A 20,905-nucleotide genomic window follows, 5' to 3' on the forward strand; every position below is an offset into this window, starting at 1 on the left:
TGATGCGACCTTCGCGAAGGTAAAGCTCGGTCCGGTCGGTCCGCAGCATCGGCAAAGCGGATGTCCTGATCCATCGTCATCGTTCGTTGACGTCAATCGGCTGCGGAGCGTCATCGTTTTTTGCACCAGGTCTTCTGGTTCTTGGTTATATCACCCATCATCGGAACACATTATTCGCTTCCGATTCTTGTTACATACATACATACATATGTATGTATATTTGCATGCACATACATACTTTCCAATTTGAAAAGATACAATCGAGAAAAATTAGTGTATGTACATACATATATATCATCATCGTCACCGTTGCTTTTTATTACTTGTATATTTTTATTTATATAAGCGCGGTTTTAGGCTTTATTGCCTTCTCGCGATAAATATTTATTGACTGCCTGTTGATTATTGTAGTTTCTTGTCTAATCACGAGCCGAGAGGCTTCGATGAGCTCAGTTTACCATGTGGTTGTCAATTTGATAGCTCTACAGTTAAACCTGCTAAACATTCTTGGGTCGGCTCTTATTACGTACATGTTACACTCCGGTTCGTTCGTGAACATACTAGTTTGTTCATACACAAACTATTGGTTTCAGTTTAAGTGCTAACAGTCAACAGCAATCTTCAATTAGGTTCATCAGGCGTCGCATGAAACTTTTGGCTGACAAAACCTTTGAGAAAATCTTATGGAAATCACGTTACCATGTTGCTATAATTCCCGCTTCCACTATTTTTTTTAATATTGCAATCCCCGGTAAGCATTGATAGAGGGTTAGACGAACGATTAAGAAAATATGTACTTAAACTTATAACCTTTTAATAGCTTTGTGCATGAACCAACTAGTTCGATTGTAAAATTTTTCTTTTGTGTACACTATAACTGGCCAGATTGGTTCGTGTATGAACAAACTAGTATGTCCATGAACGAACGAAATGTACACTTAGACTGTAACATACATATACATATAAACGCTTAGTATTTAAAATGGATATCCTATAGAAACCACGGTAAAATGTTGCTATGATTCCCTTTCCGCTAATTTTTAAAACATTGTGATCCAGGGTAAGTATACATACACAGAGAATGAAACAAATGATTGAGAATACTTAAACTAATGCCTTATAGTTTGTGCAACAAACTAGTTTGGTTTTCATTTTTCAATCACTATAATTGGTTCGTATATTATAGTATTTTTCGTACCTATATTATATTATAGTATTATAGTATCGTTTGTATATTATAATATTTTTTATAAACGAGCAAAATGTACACATGGACTGTAACATTTATGTACATATGTATATATATATATAACATTTATAAACGCTCAGTATTTAAAATTACTATATTAATGGAAACCAATTTAAAATGTTGCTATTGTTTCCCTTTCCGTTAATTTTTAAAATATTGTAACCCAGGGAACGCATATGTATGTATGTAAATATGTATGCACGTATGTACATAAAGAATGGGAAAAATGATAAAGAATAATTTAACTTATAACCAATAGTTACAAAAAACTAGTTTGTTTGTCATTTTGTTATTTTGTTTTCACTATAACTGGTCAGATTGGTTCTTGTATGATCAAATTAGTATGTTTATGAATAAATGTCCACTTGGACTGTAGTATTTCAAATTTAAATCCTATGGAAACCACATTAAACTGTTGCTATAATTCCCGTTTCTGTTAGTTACACATACATAGAGGATGGGACAAACGATTGAGAATATTTAAAGTTTTGCTAAATAGTTCGTGCATGAACAAACCAGTTCGTTTGTTGTTTTGTGCACACTATAACTAGCTAGATTGGTTCATATATGAACAAATTATGTAGTATGTTCACGAACGAACGAAATATACAGTAGTTTATTTCTCGGTCGTGTTTTTCATCAATTTATGACAGCCCATCTATTTTCTATTAAAAAATACACCTCCGATGACAGTTCGTACGTCATTGACGACAATACAATCAATGATGTGTAGGTTTTTTTTATATTATTTTATTATTCATATTGACCGGGGCTGATGTCGTGGAAGGAACAGTCGGGAAAATCAGTTTCGACAATTACGTACATACGATTTCGGATTTTTTTTTTGTAAAATCTCATATATTCCCAGCGATCGAATTTTACAGTTGAATGTCCGCAATCGCAATGCTTTATTTACAAACGACTGTGTCGTCTTATCGTTCAGATTTTTTTTCGCTTTATTATTATTGATAAAAAAAATGTAATTTAAGTCTGTAGGTGCACACACACACACGCATGATCTTTATCGCTCATACAATAATGATATATTAGAGGGAAAAAATCATCGAAGCGATTAAGTAGCGAGTGTCGACGGATAGGTACTCACGTACGCACGGACTCACACTTGCGAACATTTTTTCGTAATCTTTACTACCGATGACGTCAAATGGTAATCGAAGTACGGTTTTTGCGTCATAGCATGCTTGCCTTTTAGTATTGTTCTATCACTTACCGCGGAAGAAATGCGATCGCCGCATTAGCGTAATTGTATCGCATAATGAACGAAAACTAATCATTGAAATATTACTATCAGACATTTACTATTACGTATGTATGTATGTATGTACTCGTAAATTGCTCGTGTTGAAAAATGCACGTTGCGGTTATATACATACATATGTATATATATATTTTTTTTTCGTATCGTCCACTATCGGATTTTGGTTTGTTTCGAATGTTTTGACTCGTACTACCAGCTGTTATCATGTTGACGTCTAGTCATTGCGCAACCGCATTGGCCGCGACCATTTAACACACTTTTTACTTGTTGTAATCTTCCGTTGACTTGTTGTCGTGTCTGGTATGCTTCGATTTTAATCCTTTTGATTGATTTGTTTTCACTTTTTGAGTCATTGGTTCAGGGTGTTGTCGTTGTTGTCTTTTGTAAAATTAAAATCGTACTTAGATTACGCTAATTGGTATGCACGGTATTGACGTGTGTTGAGCGTAGTTTAGGTGTGACTAACTATTATGCTAGTGGGTCAAGGTTTAACTTTTCGAAATCGTTATTGACGCAAATGTGCGTGTATTTATTGTGTGAAATTAATTTTCGATGAGAGTGAATGGGAATTTCGATTCATTATTCGTTCGCGATAAGTAAGAAGGTATCGAATTCAATTGTAGGTCAGTTGGATCGTCTCAATTATGTATTGTGACGAATTTGAAATGTAAGATCAAAGTTTACGTTCCCGTTTTGTGTGTTCGCTTTGTCGAATTGTGTACTTATTTAATTGGCAAATTCCGATGAAAACATTGTCGATAATTTGTTTCTCGGTTATTCTGTGTATTTGATACGTTTCAAAGAGAACAAAGCGTTCAATTTTGATTTGCGCCAATCTTTTTTTAAATTTTCTTTGGGTTTGATTAAGTTTAAAAAAAATTTTTTTTACGTCATTCAAGGCGTCCTTGTATGTCGAGTTCTCCATTGCTTATCATTTTTAATAACTCAAAGTCGTAAAGATACATAAATATTTCGTACACAGACCATATGCGGCTCTGTACCCTTATGGGGGCCACAGATTTATTTTTAAAAATTATTTTTATCGTGGTGTCATTACGGGATTGCCCTCAAGGTGACACATACAAATGTACTATATGTATATGTCCATATACATTTATAATATTATTATTTGTACTCGAGATTTTTGTGAGAAAATGGGTAAAGGTTGCCAATTTGTTGGAACCGTTTCGATGAAAATCAGATAAATTGGCAAACTCTGATGGGACATGATCGACCTGGAGTCTCATACCCGAGTCTGGCCAGCAGCAACCAGTGGGATTGAACCCGTGACAACTTTTTTCGAAAGCATTATACGCTAACCACTGAGTAATGTTGCTATGAGTTTTATTATACGGTTCGGTGACAATTTCGCACATGGTAATCTCGCACACGTCACCAAAATCTCGAACACGGAATATTTGACACTCGAAAATTCCACTCACCGGGATTCACCCGGGCGAACAATCACGCTAACGAGAATTCAAGTGCCAATTCAATTCGAGATTTTCCTGGCAAAGATTGTCATGTGCGAAATTGTCCGTTTACCATATGTTTGTACATATAAGGTAGATATTAAATAAAAAAATAATATTATGATGATCAATGTGTGAACTTTTTCAATGATATTTCTTTTATATATTTATAATTCTTATGCTATTACTTATAGGAATATTTTCATTTTGAAATATTGCGGCGATACTAAACTTGAAATCGCACAGGTAAGTTGAACCATAAAAAATGAATAAAATATTGAAATTCAGAACGACGCAGACCGAATAATTTAAGTAACCCAAAACAGACCGAATAAATGTGAGCTTAGCTTGAAATTTTCACATGGATCAAAAAAAAACGGTCAGCAATACTGTATCGGGGATCAATCCTGTGCCTCCTCCGTTGTTAGCACTATACATTAAGAGGGCTGTACACCTGAAACCTTAATTTTGTTACCGTTCCTTACTTCGATATATATATTGAGTGTATGTATATATTGAGTGAATGCAACAATATATATATTGAGTGAATGCGACAGTTGGACCAATTTTAAAAAAATTTCATCATCGGTATGAGAAAGATACTTTCTGTGCATCTATCGGCGTATTTTTTTTTAAATCGACCGTTAAATAAGCACGCTGGACTCGTTTCGTGGGTGTAAAAAAGAGGCGATTTTATAGATGTTTGGCGGCTCCTAGCTCAAATAAAAAATAATTAATCAAAAAAATACAATGATAGATGCACCCCAATGGTAGATATCCATAGCATATTAAAAAATAATTTCTCTAGTGCCATAATTGAGGAAGGGAGAAGTATAGTACGTTTGTATGGACAAGGCGCTGCTGTCCAGCCCTCTTAACCACTGAGATAGTATGTTGCTGATGAGACGATTTATCTGTTATAGAAAATGCCGCTTACTATATCCATATCGCCAAATTACTTAAATTTGATTTGGCCAAAATTTGCAAGATGACGTTTTTATTAATTATTATTGGTGTTTTAAAGATCGGCGTAGATCATTCTCAATATAGATATGTATATGTTATCACTCAAGGCATATTATAGGGTCAAGTAAATGGCACCTATTACAGTAAATTGCAATATGCAATGCAATAGTCATTGTTAAGAAACGCATCAGTGTTTGATTTGATTCAATGAGCTCGATTTTCAACGCACTGAATCGTTTTAATTTGATCGTGGGGAACGATCTGACAGAGCTGAAAGTACGGAAGAAAAGTGCACTTATGCAATAGGTATACGGTCGACTTTCTAGCATTTCTCTACGCATGCATAATTATGCAACAATTTATCATCAATACTCGCTCTTTATGTAATGTTTTAATTGGGTTCGCAGAGATTTCCATTACTAGGTATGTAATTTCAGTGGGTAACTCGAGCACCTATGTATGTATGTATATTTACATATGTATTTATGCACGCTTTGACGACTTTGAGTTCGTTATCGCGTGCATATTCAATCTGGTGACGATAATGAAATATGAAGTTCGATCGTCGCTCAAGGAATAAATTGAACTCGACGGTACTCGGGAAACGACAGGGTATTCCTGCGGGATTTGAGAGTATATTTGACATGCTGAAACTGCGTTGAACATGCAAATTAGAGATTCAATTGCAGCTGGAATTGTTTACTTTGTGTTACAGTCGCGTCCCGCTCATACATATACTTTGTGATAATGCATACTGAATTTTATTCGTTGATGTTTTATAATTACATACATTTATAGTTAACTATGTTTGTATATTTATTTATTTTTACATATATTGTAAATCATATGTGCCGTGACAGGAATTATCCCAGGGCGACTCACATATAATAGTTAGATTAATTTTTGTACATAATTAATATAGACATCTATGGACAGTCTAAAATTTTTTTGATTTGCAAGAAATGCAAATCAATCAAATTATGTAGGCAGCATTTTTTATAAGATTCAACAAATTCGAGATTGAGAGGCAGGATACCGATTTATTGATTCCGTTATAACAATTAAGCTTGGAAAATCTTGCGTGCAGCGTATTTGGCCGGGACTAGAACCCACGATCTATTTTGCTGGTATGCAATGTCTCTACCAGTGCACTACACTATGGCTATAAATGTGTCTTTTTCTTTTGTTAGCAATCGTCCAGAAAGTAGGAAATACATATGTATTGGAAAATACATATGTACTGGAAGTAGGAAATATAGTGGTTGATTTTATCAATTTGCATAAATGTCAATGATTTTTCCATCACGATATAACAGAATGTTATTATTATGATGATATTATGATTGTATGACTGGCCACAGTGACGCGTTGGAGCTATCGGTAATATCACTGTGGCTAATATATGTAATATGTTAAAAATAAAGATAAAATAAATGTAGTGTGAATCTAAATGTGATTGGAATAGGGTTGGAATATATACATACATATGTATGTATGTATTAGTTAGGATAAAATTATGGTTGAAATTGTAAGAATGGCAACATTATGTACATACATGTTTCAGACCAAGTGTACATTTCCTTCATTTATGAACATACTAGTTTGTTCATACACGAACCAATCTAGTCGGTTATAGTGTACGCAAAATAACAAAATGACAAATGATATAGTTTGTTCATGCATAAACTATTAGGCATAAGTTTAAATATTCTAAATCGTTTGTCCCATCCTATATTTAAATATGCATACTTACACTGCATTGCAATGTTTCAAAATGAGCGGAAATGGGAATAATAGCAATGTTGTAAAACGGTTTCCATAAGATTTCCCATATCAAATACTCGACGTTTTAACATCTCAAAGGCTTTGACAGCTCAAAATTTTTGTTAGCTACTAGTTTCATGTGACAACTGGTGAGTTTATTTGAAGTTCGATTCTGACTGTTTGCGTTTTCACTAAAACCGACAGTTCGTGTATGTCAGAGGTGGCCAGGCGGGCTGTTTATGGGAGTAGTTCATTTTTCCCGTGTTATCCTATTTTTTTCTATAAATACAGTTGACAGGGGGTTTCAATTTAAAATATAATATGTATTTTAATAAAATAAATAAACAAGTGCTATGTATGTATTTATAATAAAGTAAATCAATAAGTGTATATATAAAATATATTTCAGAAAAAATCCGTTGTTTCCTTTTCCTCTTATTAGGGGAAGTTTACTTTTGTATTTAGACTTGCATTTACATTTAACGACATCGGTCCATCTGTACGTAGGAAACCTTATTTCCTTTTATTTTACTATTCGGCTGCTTTGAGAGTATTATTTCTAAATAAAATGAACATCCGCCGCTAAATATTGTCATGCTTAGAGGAAAAAGTATTTAGTTAACAGTAATATCATATCAGTCTCAATGAACGGACATAAGCAGGTACTTTTACCACACCATAACTATCCATTGCAGTTATTTCCTTTCAACATATGCGAGAACAATATCAACTTCTTGAATGGTATTTCGTCCTTTACTAGTCGAAAAAAAAGTTAAAAGTATAAATTACGCCTAAAAAAGACCCCTTGGTTACCACTAGTGTATGTTCATGAACGAACTGGAGTGTACACTTTGTCATATTCATACATATATAGATGTATATATGTAGAATTGACTTACTTAGCATTCCACCTAATAGTTTACGATCGACAAAATTAACTGATTGTAGAAACAGCAGCTTTGAATAGGTTGATTGCCTTTCTTCCATATCATTTCCACAGGTTGCCAAGCCACAAAATACTTCTGCCAAGTCAGCATTTGCATTCTAAAATACCTTGTATTATCGAACGTAATTATATGTGTGTATTTGTACATATGTATGCACATACGTACTTATTCTCAATAATTTTACTAATCATACCAGTTAGATAGCATAATCTAAAGTTCGCCCAACTACATACTCGCTAAGGTCTCGTTGGGAATTTGCATACATTAGGTATTCGATAAGTTTCGTTCCAGTACTGGAGTCAGTTAGTTCATCGGTTTGTTTTTGGCTATTTTTTTGTGTAATCAGGTTGATTTTCCAAAGGGTTAACGTCTCGTGGAGCACGTGGCGTCCGAGTGAACAATGCAGCATTGGCGCCAATTGATCATTACGCACGTTTTCGACCATCATCGTTTGCGTCACTCGACAATCAAACGGTTAAGCGACGTCTGCCCCATTATTTATTCTGAACCGTACATCAGCCGACGGACTGCTTCGAAATTTGACCGTAGATTTATCATTTAGCCAGGAGGACGCGGTTCTGTTAGTCGGTCATTTTTTGCGTCACACGGGTGTCACAGAACGGCCACTGACGTGTTTTCAGCGACGCGTTTTTCCAAAAAGCGGTGAAAAACGACTGAAACAATTGACGTCGCCGTTGTTTCTGCATCGTAATGCTCGCTTTTCAAAGAAATGGCAGTTGATTTTCAGAACTACATATGTAAATGTGTGTCGATATTTTCTCAGCTTGTCGATATGAAACGATACAATGGCGGTCGAAGGGTTAGAGTGATTCAGCGAAATGAATTATTGAGATTGGGAAAATTATATGAAAGTATTTCGAAATCTTTCTGCTTTGTTCTTTATCTAGCGAAGGCGTTTATACAGTTATGGAAATTTTATTTATATATTTAAATTTTTATCAAGGCTTTATGTAAGGAATAGTCAAAATAGCGTTAGTATTCGATCAGGTGAATAAGTGAATATACCCATTGTATCTCCATATGCATACACTACATGCATATATCGAGTTTGAGTCGTATTGAAGAAAGTGGTTGAAAAATATGTGTACATACGGAAAACCGAATGGAAACTCGTCACGTATTTTGTATACTTTTCTTGTTACTCGTGTTCGATTTTCAAGCGTTACTACTTCACCATAACAAACACTTACTGCTCGATGTGTAGAGTTCTTCGCTTTCGGTCTTCTGTCACTTTTTGTAAAGGACAAACATTTGAACTTGTCAATTTTATATAGAGTCGTAAATCTACATGGTTCAATAATCAAAGTCGGATAATATTGAAAACCAAATATTTTTTATAAATATTTGATAAAATCGAGAAACAAATAGTTGACATTTTACTGATTTATCGGTAATTAATCAAAATTTCGCCATAGGTGATTATTTTATCGCGAATTAAGTGCATGTACAGGCATATTATTGCATTAAAAATTGGTGCAATTGGCGTATTGTGGATTAGAGAGTCTGGAATTTGTTTATTTTCAGTATCAAATCTCCAAAATGACTAAAATTTTGAGCGGGATAAATAGGAATGCAATAAATGCAAGGCAATAAAATAATCTTTTGTTATAGGTCTTGAAGTTTTGTATAGTAAGAAAACAGTAATACTAACTCAATGTAAGAAGTTTTAGCGAGTGGGAAGCCTTCTGTCAGTTTGACATTTCTCTTATAGCATCTTAATGAGTGCATATTTAAGAGTGGCAACACAGACCAACCAAGTCGTAATGCGATCAGACGGTTGTTTCAATTATTATTTCAATTGACTTTTATGTGTGTAATTTTATTCAACTGAGGTTTGTTTTTAATTATTTACGGTGCAATCTAGGTTAACGTTTTTAGGAAAAGTAATCACATACATTTATCTAATCCAAGCTACATATTTTCATTTACCGGTAATGGGAGATATTATTTACCGGTAGGTGAAATTTGACGATACATTGCAATCCCTACTCTAGACTCGGTCTATGATGCATACACGATTTCAATCATTGCACTTGTCCGTATATCAGAATTGTTATTAATTGTTATCTATTTGGACCTTATCTTCAGTACAAAATGTTATAGTGTACGTTGCGACACTTCATCTTATACATATGTACATACATACATACATAGTCACAGTTAAAATTCCAATTGATTCAATTGCATATCGCATCGTCGCGGGACGCATACTATCAACGAGAAATCGTCACGCAATTTTCACACGAGAGTAACGAATCTTGAAACGCATCCACTTTCGATCGAATCGGCCGAAAAGGTTAAATACGTCGTATAAATAAAACCGGATAAGGTATAGAAATAGTTTCTCGAGCTCCGCCCCAAGACGCTCGTCGTTGTACATACATACGTCAGTGATGCTCAACCAGATGAGCTATTTTTACGCGCGTGTTTTGCGTCAGCGGCACTCTGTCGGAAGGGTCAGTATCGCAATTAGCTAAATTACACATCTGCCTCTATTCGTGTACATATATTGGATATGTGTGTGTATAAATTATGTATAAACACGCGTGCCGTTTGCCATAGTCGATTTGAAACGGTCCGGGCACGACCGGTTCATTACGAGGCACGTGAATGTCGAACCGTTTGCGATAATCACATTTGTCCGAGCAGGCTCGTTTGACACATTCTGTCATTACGTATGCGGTCTACAGTGGTTCAAAGGGCGTGTAAATGTCCGCAGGGATGATTTCCGATGTTGCTGTCTGTTTCTGATATGGCGTAGTGCGTACAGATCCGGCTTGTTGTATTTACCGCAGACTGCTCGTATGAATTATGTATTTGCTTTTGATTGATATTGAAGGTTTTGTGTTTGCAAGTCAGAATCTGCGGTTGGATTACATATACAGTGTATTTTCTAGTGGCCGAGTGCGGATTATTCGTGATTGAAATAAATTCAATTTTTTTTTAAATTTCAACATAAACGCTTGTATCGTCAAAAGACACGTTTAATCCTGCACACAAATTATCTAAAGAGCGTATTACAATTATGTGTTGTGGAAATGTACTAGGACCTAAAAAAATTAAATCTTTAGAAATCGGAAAAGCAAAAAACCTGGATCATTCAAGAGGACTGAAAAAAAAAACTTCCTGTTGATTATAACCAAAAAGGAGTATGGATGGATAGAGATCTTCTAAGATTTTTTCAAGAATAATGGGTTTCTGAATGCCTGGTAGCAGTATTGTTAATAGATCTCATCCGAATAATAAAAAAAATTATAATTTTATCTTTAATTTATACCAGGAAGGCCTAATAGGTAACCCCAATGCGCCTTCCTGGACAGAAACATTGTATGTATGTACATTTGATACAAATATTATTAATATTATACAAAGTACATAAATACATATCAATTAATATCCACAGAGACATATATGGTCGAATTTGCAGCATTTTAAACAATTAAGTAAATACATATCAATTAATATTTATTTTCAAATTTGTAAATTTGCAGCATTTTATACAAATTGGCAAACTCTGATAGGAAACGATCGACCTGGAATCACAAATCCAATGTCTGGCCAGCAGAAACCAGTGGGATTTGAACTCGTGGCCACTCTGTTCAAAGCATTATATGCTGACCACTAGTCTATTCTGCTGGTTAATATGTGTATTAAAAACATACGACGGTCTTATGATACCTAATTTTTTGCTGCCTAATGTTACAAGTCCGATTCAACTCATGGACCAAGTATCATATCATCAATGAAACGGCTTTATCGTGCTACTCTTGTCAAAACTCTTGCTGATTAAAATGATGACTTGATCAATTTCTGGAAGAAGTTTATTGGATGTTATTATATACGGAATAGCAAAATCTTGGTCGAAAGTAAAACCAATAACACTGGTTTGATCAAGGAGAAAAATTATTCCTAATATGGAAACAGATTTATCGGATTGTGAAAAGATCAAGGCAAGAACGTATCTGAAATATACAGATTAATGGAAAATTTAAAATGTTTTGAAAATGTTGATCGGGAAAACATCGAGGAGTGGTTTGATCGCGATTTAAATGATCCGGGCTTTCAATGCATGAGTGATGCGGATATCGTTTCTATCAATTTCAAAAACGATATCAAAAATTGATAGGTGGGATTATCCGTGTCCGCACTTCCCAGCATTAACCCGAATAATCGAGAGTACATTGTAAATCTGTGTGTTTTAATTACGATTACGACAGTTTTTTTTAATTATTTTTTATTTATCCTCAGTCTGTGGTTTGTAATCAAATTGCGAGGAATGTTTGTTTAATTCATTTTTTCCCCTTTTCCTCTCGTTATTTGTATTAAATCTGTTACGTATGTGTTTGGTGCAAATATTGGATGTAAATATGGCACTTTTGTCAATGTCAAATAGATCGAATGATGGTAGATAGATGAATGAGTTGTAGCGCGAGGTTCAATCTTTCGATAAGGTAAATGGTTTTGAGTATATTTAGAACTTGTAGTCGGGTTTGATGCTTAGATATGTTTCCCCATTTTGTACGACACATTGAATATCCTTCTCGACACATCAGAGTCTCATCCAGAAAGCATTGAGAAACCATTTGAGTTTATCATTTCGTAGTTACTTTACAACATACGATGCTCCTAAGTGGATAAGTTTGGAAGATCCGTACATACATATATGCAACTGATAAGGCTATTCGATGTTTCGAATTCTCTCGTGAGTTTCTTATTAGATTTGAATATATTATACATACATACTTACATATGAGTCGTTATATTTGGAAGTGGCGTAAGGAATAATTAATAGTGCCGTCAAAAAGTATAAATATGCCTTCTTATTATCGCTACTACGATGAATTAGATGACAATAAACTATATGAGCCGTTAATATTGAAAGTGGCATAAGTCCACTTTTCTTCATTTTGAAAAATATCTCGTAAAACATTGAATATAATATTTTGCGTTTTATAATATTTAAAAATACTGGTGGCTTGTAATAAGTTTATTCTGCTTTTCCGAGATTCTGGACATATCGAATTAAAATAAGTGATAACAATTTGTGAATTAAATCAAACTGAAATAGTGTTTTTGGAACTGAGAATTGGACTACCGCCACTTTCAAATATATATCGATGACGGTAATTCACATATTTGAAGATATGTAGGAGAAACTTGTCGAAAAAAATCAGCCCCCTGTGGTGTGAAATATGATTTTTCACCACAGGAGGCCAGGAGCATGTCCGTGCCGCGTGATTCAGTGTATTTTCGCCTTTACATTGAATGTAAATAAATTGTTGTTTTTTTGATGAATTTCTTTTTATATTGTACAGACAAAAAATTGGGTGCAAATAAAAAAAAATACATTCATGCACTTCATTGCACAAAGCTACATCTATGTATGTATGTCTGTATGGTAGCCCATAAAAAATAATATAAAAGGAAATATTGACATAGTATGCATTATCTCGATTGTGTTAATGTTTCAAGCATTCGTCAGAGGCATTCCACGAGAATATCACCTGTACAACATTTGTGTAAAAATTAATAACTCAAAACGTCGACCGATGTTGGAAAATTGGGCGTCATAGTATATTTTATATTAAAATATGTGACATCGAAATATATATGTATGTATATAAAAAAAAAATGCGTAAGTAAATCACCACCTACACGTTTCGTCGGCGTGTAGTGGTGCGAAGACAGAAATAAATAGGTCGAAGGAAATATTTTGTATTGCTTGTATTTCAATGGACAAACCTGCGTCACTGGCCACTGAAAGTATATCGAAACATTACGTGGGCCATATGACAGCTTTCGTATGTTTATCTAGTTTTTTTTTTCATATAAAAATTAATATAGACGTGCGATCATCCATTCAGTGCGAAATGTACTCAAGAATTGAACTCGACTGTGCGGGAAAATTCACAGTACTCTTTTTTAAGATTTGTGCAACGTTATTGTTCAATGGCTACCTGGATATTTCCAAATGGCCTTTCTGCGAATCGCATTTGCGTCATGGATTTTATTTAATTCAGACCAGTTTTCTCGGTTCCTCAACGCCAGATATTACCGTACGTCATTGTCTCGATGCTAACGCACCATATTTAATCACCGAACAAACGTACATATGTATGTGTGTATTTAAAGTGTGTCACTTTATTTATGTCCGCGTCGTGGAAATTTCGCTGTATCGGGGTTGATTCCGTGGTAATTTCCCATTAAATATTTCACGTAATTTCATAAACAGGCTGATCCATTTTCGAGGCGAGGTCGCAACTGTTTACTCGCTGAATCATTCAGCGGCAACACAAATGTGCGTTTGTTTTATAATAAGCGTATACAAATATGTACGTACAGTATAGATTTGTAATATATTTCATAATGTGCGTGAAAGTGTATGCTTTGTTTTTTTTGTATTCGAGGGATTGTGCACTGCTTTGAGTGCCATTTTTCATGGTGACATTATTTTTCAGGACTCAACGGGATGCTCTGCAAAAAAAAATTCTCTCCCCCCCCTTATATAAAATAGTATTGCACGTCTAAACATTTAATAATATTTCCCTCAAATAGCCTTTAATATTGTCAAGGAATTATATATTTTTTCAGAATGTAAAATTTTTGTGTGCAAGGAAAATATAATCAAGATAAAGAAAATAATGCAATATTTGATGTTTATGCATCGCAGGCTGATTTTTTTTGAAACGTAAAATTAGCAAATAAAATAAGTCAAAATTTTCCAAAAAGATAATCTCATTTTTTCAATTGCAAAAAATGTGTACGACTAAAAATTTTGATTTCTTTAATTTCCATTTCTTCTTTTGTTAAGTAATATAATTTTAAATATAACGTACATTTCTTTAGAAGAAGAAAATGAAACGAGATAAAAAATTAAATGTAATTTAATATTGTATTTTACAGTTATAGCACAAAGCGATTTTTTTTCAGAAAAATGTAAAATGAATCATGTAACAAAATATTTAAATGTTGCTTTATGATATTTGTATGTATGTATGTAATTTTATATTTATATAATAATGTTTGTTTTTGGGAAGCAAATCGATTGGGAAAAACAAGAATAAAACAGGAAAATCAAACAAATTTACAACAACGACGGGATAAACGCAAAGCAAGTAAAAACGGGACTGTCCCGGCCAAAACGGGACGTGTGATTACCCTAGAAATGAGGCAATGGGAAATCATTCAGATAATGTTTGAACATAAATTTGTTTCGTGTATTTGTTTTGACAATATACATAGTATGTATGGATGAATATATGTATGTATATGTATTTGCGGTTGAATTTTCATTGATTACGTAAATTTTGATAATTGCTATTATCCATCGGTGATTCAATCGCAAATTTAAATATGATGATTAAAATCCGTTTTCGTTTTTTTTTTAACTTAAGATGGAAACCATCATATGGAATCTTATAAGTAAATGCGCCATCATTTGTCAAATATAATGAAATTTTCTGTCTCGTGAGACTGGAAAATTTTTGTGATTTTCTTTTGATACGAACACGGCCGCTTATCGAAAACTGTCTGGGAAAATTATAATTGTATCGCGAAACGACGCAAAACGTTACCTTCGCCGAGTGGTATATTTTTTGACCGTGTTTCGAGTCATTTTATTGCGCTATTTCGAGTGTAATTTCGTAAAATTTACGTCATCAACTTTCGGGTGACGGATACCATTTTTGTATTATTATTTTTACAATACCTCGTCGTTTTTTTGAGGTCTGTCGTTTATTGTTGGCCAAGTAATCAAGTAACGATTCATGTCATTAATCAAACTAATCTGAAATAACGTGCATATGTATGTATATACATACATTAAAATTGATTTATAATAAAAGCGCGTCAGTCATTGAAATTTCATTTTAAAAATCAACCTCGAGGATGTTTCCCAAGTTTCTGAGTTTTCCTCAACTTATTTGACAACCATTCGGCCGTTGAATGTTTGATATTTATAATTTGTAAGAAATTTATACATCAGTTGGATTTGAAGTGATTTTACGTATTTGCTAGCGGATTTTTTTAGCGTTTTTTTATGGTTTTCATTTATTAAATATTTAATAAGTGCACAGATGAGTCATATTTTGATATTGAAGTTTGGCACGTTTATTTTTAAAATAATTTAAATTTTGTACATTACATAATTAAAATTATGAAGAATATGTACAAAATTTCAGTTTAATCTATTTAGCGGTTTAGTATAGAAAAAAATCCAAAAGAAATTTTATTAAGGAGATTTATTAGAGGTAATACTTATACATTCATATACACACACACACACACACACACACACACACACACACACACACACATACACACACACACACACACACACACACACACACACACACACACACACACACACACACGTACGAACATCATCATCATTTCCAATCATTCACCTTGGATGAAAGCCTCCCCAACTGGCTTTCGTTCGACTGTGTTTTGCGCAAATCTCATACATACATCACACATTTTTCTAATTTGTTGCGGCTTTCCTTTTTCCCTTTTACATTATCTTGGGTACCATTCTAGCACTTTTTTCTCACTTTTCACTGTGTCAACCCAAATATTTTTCTAATTTCATTCACCCATCTTCCTTGCAGCCTTCCTTTCAAGCTTTTAAATGTTTTTGGGTACAATTTCAGCAGTTCTGTTGTCCACCTTTTATCTATTCTTCTAGCTACGTGACACGCTTATTTGCCATTTAAATCTCTTTTCTCTCTCCACTATATCCACTACTTTTGTCATACTTTTCACCGACGTATTCCGTTTCCAATCTCTCCTCTTTATGCCGAGTAGACAGCGTTCCATACTTCTTTGAGTGTAATGGACTCTGTGTAACATTATGGTGTTTAATGTCAAAATTGTACATCACAAAACACATTGATCGAATATCTTTTTATTCAGGCAAAGTGGCATTTTTGATTTAAAAAAAAGGCGTTCATTCACTCAAATGCACTACATATTCATTTCATCCGTGTCTTTATTTCCTCTTTTTACTACCAAATATGTCTATTATTTGCCCTAAATATAAATAATTACTGTTTTACGTATGTACATACATATTATCTAAACATAATAAAACGTGATCAGGAATTGACACTGGATAACAAATGAGCAAAATCTTAAGCTTGAAATTCCGCATGAATGACATATAAAATATATTTTTTATCTAATATTCAAGTTCACGGATCACTTCGTAGGTATATGTATTTGCAGACCCTAAAGAGGTCCATTGACCATGGGTTAAGAACCTCCGCTTTAGCAGAAAGTTAGCATTGACGTTCGTGTAACGGGTTCTGGGGTCGATAGTCCGCAAAGCCGTGCATCATGTGTGTTACTGAGCGTTGTTGTCATATTCCATTTCCTGTTCCCATCCCTATATGGTAACAACAACAGCATTCACCGTTCCATTGTCTCTGGAGATCTGAAAAGATCTGACGATATTGTTGATTTTTATCAAATGCTTGAATAGGTTGCGTGTGACGCGCGACCGTCGATCGATCGCAGATTTTCTTCTCTAACGATCGCTTTTCTGCGTCATTCATAGACATTGACGTTACTTATGTACATATGTATGTATTTATGTATGTATGTATGTACCTGTACATATGTGAAACATTACTTTTATTCGATTACTCCATTTCGTCACGAATGTAGAGTAAAAAATGCATAAAACATTCTAGTACGTAATGACTTTATAATTGTGTTTTTCAAAGTAAAGTTATTATTGATAGCGATCTAACGCTCGATTGTTATCTTAGTTTGGCTTTTAGTTTTGGTTTTAATGGAATTATTTGTCTATTAGTGTGATTTTTAAAATAAGTCAGTTCCTTTTTTACAAGGCTTTTCTATGTTTCACTTCGCTAATTATAATGCTTATGTATTTTCCATTGATATATGTATGTACATACATATTGATGGCTTGGTGCACAGATATTGTATCACCATTTTTGAATTTGTATTGAATTTTAAGCTGTAGATGCTAGAATTTATGTGGTATACATAAATTACCTTGAAAAGAAAAACCTGAATTATTCCAGCATCTACAAAACTTCAAATTCGATAGAGACTTATAATTCGATACAAATTCAAAAATGGACATATAATATCTGTGCACCAAGCCATCGATATGCAGTTGCTTCAATTTTGAGTGCATATACTATGTATTTACCTATACATAAATAGTTTTTTATTGTAATTTTTGAATATTATACGTATACTGTCATAATATACGTATACTGTCAGTGTTCTTTCTCTAGTTGTGTAGAATTAAAGGAGCCGTTTAGAATTAATAACACTGGGCAACAATAAAATCACGTTTTTTTTCATACCGGAGTGGAAAGTAGGTATTCGTTAAGTTTGACTCACTAAATTCAAATATGACAATGATTTTTGTTGGTTCTTTCTCGTTAATGAGATATAATCGTTTGAATAAAAAACTACAGATTTTTACTTTTGCAGCCTTTAAACTCAAAATCTAGTATTGTTGTGCCGAAAGTGAATATTGGAACCAATAGTCTATTTGGTTTTTTTTTACTGACTGAAAAGTCTTTTTTTTCTTCTATTGACTGTCATATTTTATTGCTTTAAAATACTTTATATAATGACTTAGCGAAGAGAAGAGTTGTGCAATACTTTCATTTACGCTTGATAAATACATACATATATGTATGTATATAAATGAAAATTCTTTCAGGATTCAATTTGCAAATGTATTTTGAAGATGTGTTGAAAGCGATAAGATTTTATTATTCGGGTAGATTTGCAAAATTGAATACATATTTCAACTAGCCTAATATCGTTTTATTAAACTAAAAGTTGAAATTTAATGCAACGGTATTTTATCTCCATTAGCAGTAAATAATGACAGCGGACGAATTTTCCAAAGAAAGTAAGTCACTTAAGTTTTCATTTATCTGAAACGAAATATGAAATGTTCTCTATTATATTACACTTAATATGTAATCATCGTCAAATTGACATTGCCGTTTTAGTGTAAATGTGTACATTTGTGTATACATTTCCTCATATTATTACGTGTTGATGAATTTCCACTCGGCGTATCTTTATCCTGTTCAATATCCTATATTAAAATGTGTGTGCGAATGAATATTATTGTTTTGAATAATGAAAAACACGCTCTGGTATGCTGAAGACGGCTTCGGGCACGACCGGCATTTTCCCTTCACGTGACGTAGTACATACTTGGCAACGTTTCACGTATTCACGTGCGTGAAAACGGACGTTTGGCAACGTCGCTACGACCGTGACGAGGGCGCTTAAGGGGTGGGATGAAAACGGGAGGAAAGTGGGAGGACCTGAAGGGAGAAACGGGTGAAACATTATCGACTTGCGGCCGCGCGTTGCAGCTTGCACTTCCGCCATTGCCACTTGCCTCCACTTTCCTATCGCCGTTATATTTTTTCCACCACGTTCACGGCCGTTGTCTAGACGTGTAATGACCCTCAAGATGGTGTCGTTTAAAAAACAATAATTTCAATATTAATTGTTCTAGCACACGTCCGATAAATTCACTGACTGTCTCGTATTTATACAATGCAATTCATATTGTGCATTACTTCTTAATGCTTCCCTATTTAGATCATTAAGTTTGAACGATTGTCGAGCAGTTGTGTGGCTTAGGTTAAAGTCTTTATTTTATGATTGATTTATTTGCATATATATGTATGTACATATGTACATACATTACTTTTTTTTTTTAATTTTCCCATGATGCCATTACGGGTTGCCCTGAGCGTCACTTATGGTATTAAACTTATACATCTACTACAGTATATAAAAATCAATGTCACGTATGCGTTCCTATACCATTCAACCGATTGCGATGAAACTTACAAGAGTTATTATCTGCATGTCCGCGATGGTTTGAATAAAAAAAATCCGCCAAAAACGGGAACGGAAACTGGAAAAACGGGAATGAGTGGCATTGCATGGCAAATAATTTCAAATCAGTTCGCAAGCGATCGTTGTTAGGGTAAAATAAACAAACAATTGAGCGAGAGTTACATAGGACACACACACACACATACACCCACACACAAATACACCCACACACACACACACACACACACACACACCCAAACACACACAGATTACCGTCTTTATATATATGATACCTTTGACAATGTCCTCCTACATTTCTTCAAATATGGGAATAATTATCGATCACTTTCAATGGCTTACAAAAGAACTATCTAAAAAAATTCGTGCTGCGTACCTCTCTGTGTGTCTTTACCTTTACAGAACCTTGTATTAACGTGGGCGAAGATTTTTTATTGCATTTTACTTGGACACACGCTATTTGGGTGTACAGCTTACATTTTGACCACACACAGTTGTAATTACATGTCATGAACTTGTAATGTCACAAGTTTTTATGGTAAATCAATCCCCCAAATGAGTTTTATTAAGGTCGAGATTGTGATTTTTAGATCAGAATTATTAGGGGATTTAAAAGATTGGGAAAAGTCTAGTTTTTGAGTAAATGTTGGCAAATATAACAAATATACGATTATAGTTTGCCCATTTAATAATATAGAATGATTCAAATCTACCGTTTCCTCTTTTTGAGTTATCCGATGTTATCTTACATTTATTGAGACGGTACAATATGAAAAGGCACAGTCAAACATCTAATCTAGCCCTTAAAACTAAAATGAATTCCCACTTTCGACTATTTCCAATATAAAACCACTGAAGATAATATCATTTTCCAAAGCAACTTCACAAATAATTTAAGTGTTTGAAATGGTGAGATGGCTTCGTTTTGAAAAAAAAATGATTTACTATGATTTTATTTAAACAGTTAATTGAAGCAATAAAAATATCCGCTACACTAATACTCCTTGACACGTGCCTAGACTTGTATTTATGGATTTACGTCGTGGTGGGTATCCAAGCGTGTGCCTCATGAAGTATTATTATAATATGTTTAAAATGTATTTGTGTGTGTGTGTGTGTGTAGTTTGTACATAAATCACGTAGCAATGTCTTAATTAAGACTAAGTTGAGCCGAAAAGCCTCACGGGTTTACAATGATACAAGGAGCACAAATTAATTTAAAATTTATCCCTTTGGAGATGTGAGACCGTTCAACGACCAAACAATAATGTATTAATTAATTACACGCCTTCGCCGTTATACCAGGGCTATTTTATGATTTTTAAAAATTGATATT

At 33.9% G+C, this 20,905-nt stretch overlaps 1 protein-coding gene across 1 annotated transcript in view; it reads left to right on the forward strand.

Moving 5' to 3' along the window:
* Sik2 (Salt-inducible kinase 2) overlaps positions 1-20,905 on the forward strand; it is a 126,975-nt gene that overhangs the window by 5,329 nt on the left and 100,741 nt on the right. The gene's annotated exons all lie outside the window — the stretch shown is intronic.

This window comes from Arctopsyche grandis, chromosome 5 (genome assembly GCF_051622035.1).
Source record: "Arctopsyche grandis isolate Sample6627 chromosome 5, ASM5162203v2, whole genome shotgun sequence".
NCBI classification, from domain to species: domain Eukaryota; kingdom Metazoa; phylum Arthropoda; class Insecta; order Trichoptera; family Hydropsychidae; genus Arctopsyche; species Arctopsyche grandis.